We start from the raw sequence: 4,961 nt of genomic DNA, 5'->3' as shown, positions 1-4,961 counted from the left end.
GAGCAAAATTATTGCTTGGATTATTGTTATTCTGATGATTTATTTCCAGATTTGTTAGTTCAGAGAAGTTTGACATTAAAGAGATTATTTTCTTCCAAATAATTCCTGCATAACCGCTGGGCCAGCCAGCCTGGTTTAGTCATTTATGAAACATTGAGTGCCTCCCACGTACTGGTCCTTTGTGTGGGTTAGTGCATAAAACTAGTACCTATGAGATGCTTTGGAGTTTTTAAAAGAGCCTTCTAGTTGTCACCGAAACACAGCAGAGTGGTCCAAAGACAGTCTCAGGTCAGACAGACCTGGATTTGAATCATCACTTATAATAATGTGACCTTGGATTAGGTAGTTAATCTGTTTCTCAGTTTCCATAAAAATAGTACCTATCAACAGTGTGAACATAGGCCCTGGCCGGTTGGCTCAGTGGTAGAGCGTCGGCCTGGCATGCGGGGGACCCGGGTCCGATTCCCGGCCAGGGCCCATAGGAGAAGCGCCCATTTGCTTCTCCACCTCCACCCCCTCCTTCCTCTCTGTCTCTCTCTTCCCCTCCCGCAGCCAAGGCTCCCCTGGAGCAAAGACGGCCCGGGCACTGGGGATGGCTCCTTGGCCTCTGCCCCAGGCACTAGAGTGGCTCTGGTTGCGGCAGAGCGACGCCCCGGAGGGGCAGAGCATCGCCCCTGGTGGGCGTGCCGGGTGGATCCCGGTCGGGCGCATGCGGGAGTCTGTCTGACTGTCTCTCCCCGTTTCCAGCTTCAGAAAAATACAAAAAAAAAAAAAAAAAAACAACAAAAAACCCAGTGTGAACATAAATGAGATATGCATGAGAAGCATGCGCACAGAACCTGGTAAACAGCAGGCTCTCAATTCAAACAAACAACCTGAAGTAGGTAGCAGGTAACGCTATTTTCCTATTGGGATGAGTTAGCTAAGAGGTTAGTGACTTGTCCATGGTCACACAATCAGCAAAGGACAGAGACAGGACTGAAATCCAGACGGATTCCTCTATAGCATGCAGAAGGCTGACTTTATTTAGTACACACACATGCACACACACACACACACACGCACACACCTATTCACATCAGAATAACAAATGGGAAATGCTTCACATGCTGTTTATAACCCTCTTGTCCCCAAGCCCAGTGTGCCAAAATTTAAAAAATTTCCCAGGCTTATGACTGACGGGTTCTGCTGGGCTTGACCAAGATATATTATCCTTGCCATAGTTTCTTTACTGCAAGATGGTGCTAACAAAACTGCCTCCTAGTTAACATAAGGATTAATTACATCTTTGCAATGTGCTTTGGATTTCTTGAAGAAAGATGCCACATTCACGGCAGGAATCCCAGTGGGATGGTATTCCTATGTGACTGTTGTGACAGAGTGGTATTTGAATCATCAGTCCCCTGTCTGTCAGCATCACTCAGTGGCACAGTGCCAAGCTCAGCGCTAGGCAACACTGTCCCCTTAATTGCTGGTCTTTCTCCAACTTTTTAAAGTTATTTTTTAAAATTTATTTATTTATTTATTTATTTAATTTATTTTTTTTTGTATTTTTCTGAAGCTGGAAACTGGGAGAGACAGTCAGACAGACTCCCGCATGCGCCCGACCGGGATCCACCCGGCACGCCCATCAGGGGCAACGCTCTGCCCACCAGGGGGCGACGCTCTGCCCCTCCAGGGGTGGGGGGTCGCTCTGCCGTGACCAGAGCCACTCTAGCGCCTGGGGCAGAGGCCAAGGAGCCATCCCCTGCGCCCGGGCCATCTTTGCTCCAATGGAGCCTTGGCTGCCGGAGGGAAAGAGAGAGACAGAGAGGAAGGAGGGGGAGGTGGAGAAGCAAATGGGCGCTTCTCCTATGTGCCCTGGCCGGGAATCGAACCCCGGTCCCCCGCACGCCAGGCCGACGCTCTACCGCTGAGCCCACCGGCCAGGGTCAAAAATTTTTTTATTTTTAAGAAGATAAACAATAGGAAACATATTTCAATAATAGCAGAAAAGACACAGTTAAGGTCATCTTTGCTACTTCCCAGTCTATCTAAAGTTTGTGACATTGAACCTGTTCCTTTCCAAACAAACCTTTCTGCATATTTTTAAAATTATTTGTTTAAAACACATAGTACATATAGTTGGGACAAAATTTAAAAGGTAGAAAAGGATATGCAATAAAATGTCTCCTTCCCACTCTGTCTCCCAGCCTGAGCTTCCCTTCCCAGAGGTAACCACTGTTTCAATCAAACACTGTCTACTTGTGCATGTGCCTTCTGTACGATACAACCATGTAAGAGCGTGCACATCATACTAGAACTCTTCTACTCCTAATGCTGTTATTAAAGATCGTCCCATTTTGGGGTACACAGTTTTTTTCCTAATCAAGATTGCATAGTATTCAATTATGTGGCTAAACCATAGTTTATGATATTTCTTATTGACATATATCCAGCTGTTTCCAATCTTTTCTTTCAAAAAATGAAGCAATGACTATATTTGTACATTTCAAAAGAAGTTGGAGTCTAACGCTTAAATTTCTAGAAATGTATTTAAATATTGCAAAACTGCTTGCCAGGAAGGCTGTACCAGTTTATATTCTTATCAATAATTCATGAGAGTGCCTATTTCCCCCACATCTCTACATTTTTCCTAGAATTTGGCCTGTTATCATTGCTTAATGTTCACCCTCTTACACACAGCCCTGCTTGGCTTTGAGCCTATCACAGAAAATTTAAATTTTATCCAAACTCCACCATTTCTCATAATTCAATAATGACCCTATTCTCTTTTGTGCGATCTCTCTTGCTGCAGGAAGAGAATAAATCCAACTGGACTACAGGTGTGTTCCTAGTGGACTTTATTGAATGGCTTAATCAATCTTAAACTGTAGGACCTGCATCTGAAAAGTTCTACTTGTATTTTTTTTGAATTCTTCTAAAAAATGCATTCTCATCTATCTATAATTTAAGTCCTACCTGATGAACAGATCAGTGATTTTCAACCTTTATCATCTCAGGGCACACGTAAACTAATTACTACAATTCTGCGGCACACAAAATACTGTAGGTATAATTTTGATTCATTCACACCAGATAGCTATTGGTGTTGGCTGTTGTCATTTTTTTATATGACAATCTAAGGGAAAAGAGCTCGGTGCCTCTGACTAAACAGGCAGGTATTACATATTTTATAAATTCTTGTGACACACCAGTTGAAAATTTCTGAACTAGATTAATAATCAAGATCATTTTGAAACCGAAAAGGTTGGCTCTTGGGGCCTGTACGAAGTAAAATGCAGAGACAGGGACTGAATCTTTATAGGTGCTTTATTCAGATGGCTGTTTCAACCAAATACTGTGTGGATTTGTACCCTAATAACTGTCTTAACATTTTAAGACTGGCTTTTTTTTATAAGAAGAATTAAGGGGTGACTAAGGGGTCTGAAACATAGGGAAAAGGTTTGTTGTTGCTAGGTCTTCACGGTCCAGTTGGGCATTTCAGACGCCAGTTTGACAGATGCAGTTCTCTTGACAACAAATGGTTAATTGCTTGCCTGCCAGTTCTCCTGACAAATAAACTGCAGATCTTCCAAAACAACTATTTACTTGCTTTAATCCCTAACCCATCAGTTAAGACTTAAAACTTAGAGCATTAAACACTAAGCCTATTGCCCTGGCCGGTTGGCTCAGAGGTAGAGCGTCGGCCTAGCGTGCGGAGGACCCGGGTTCGATTCCCGGCCAGGGCACATAGGAGAAGCGCCCATTTGCTTCTCCACCCCTCCGCCGCGCTTTCCTCTCTGTCTCTCTCTTCCCCTCCCGCAGCCAAGGCTCCATTGGAGCAAAGATGGCCCGGGCGCTGGGCATGGCTCTGTGGCCTCTGCCTCAGGCGCTAGAGTGGCTCTGGTCGCAATATGGCGACGCCCAGGATGGGCAGAGCATCGCCCCCTGGGGGGCAGAGCACAGCCCCTGGTGGGCGTGCCGGGTGGATCCCGGTCGGGCGCATGCGGGAGTCTGTCTGACTGTCTCGCCCTGTTTCCAGCTTCAGAAAAAAGAAAAAAAAAAAAAAAAAAAAAAAAAAAAAACAAAAAAAAACACTAAGCCTATTGACTACAACTAAAGCTAAAAACTTAAACTCAGAGAGTTCCCCTATTAATTTCTGCTCTCAGTTCCTTCAACATTACAGGTTAGTTAGAGTGACTGTCTTCTCTGCATGAAAAACTCCAGATCTTTGCCTGGAGGGCTGGCTCAGCTCAAACATCACCTCCTCCAAGAAGTTCTCCCTGACCATTTTCATCTAAAGTAGCTATTTCTCCCCACACTCCCCCGCTGCCACCCCATCACTCTATCCCATCATCCTATTTTATTTAACATATTTTTCTTATTACTCTCTTAATTTATCTTATTCAATTGTTTGTCTTTCTAACCTCATGAGAATGTAAGCTCCAGGAGCGAAGGTACCATCCACGACAGCTCTGACAGCCGCAACACCGCCGGTGTCTAGGATCCTATCCCGCACTTAATAAATCCTCAACAAAAGTCCTCACGCACTCATAAACTAATTACTAAAGAAAAAGGGGCCCTGACCTCTTCTTCTTTAGTAACTAATTTATTTGTGCCATGAGATGAAAACAGTTGTATTTAGTCAGAGGCACTGACCTTAGTAATTAGTGTGTGTTTGTGCCATGAAAAAAAAAAGGTTGAAAATCAACAAACAAGAAACGATGTGCTTTATTTTCCTTTTTCCCCTTTAAACCTTCTAAGTGGACCTACCTGAATTACCGTGAACTCGGTGGAGAGCGACCAGCCTCGCCATTGGCTGGAGTATTAGCTGTTGCTGGAAACTACTGTTTTCCACCAGTCGTGTCGCCACCCTGCCCGGTCCCGCCCCTCATAGCCCCGCCCCCAAGGCCGTCGAGTTTCAGTCCAGTGGTAAAAAAACTGTACTTGCCCTTTAAGCGGTGGGACTTCTGGCTAAC

This window comes from Saccopteryx leptura, chromosome 3, assembly GCF_036850995.1.
Source record: "Saccopteryx leptura isolate mSacLep1 chromosome 3, mSacLep1_pri_phased_curated, whole genome shotgun sequence".
Taxonomy (NCBI): Eukaryota; Metazoa; Chordata; class Mammalia; order Chiroptera; family Emballonuridae; genus Saccopteryx; species Saccopteryx leptura.
This window is presented reverse-complemented; position numbering follows the sequence as displayed.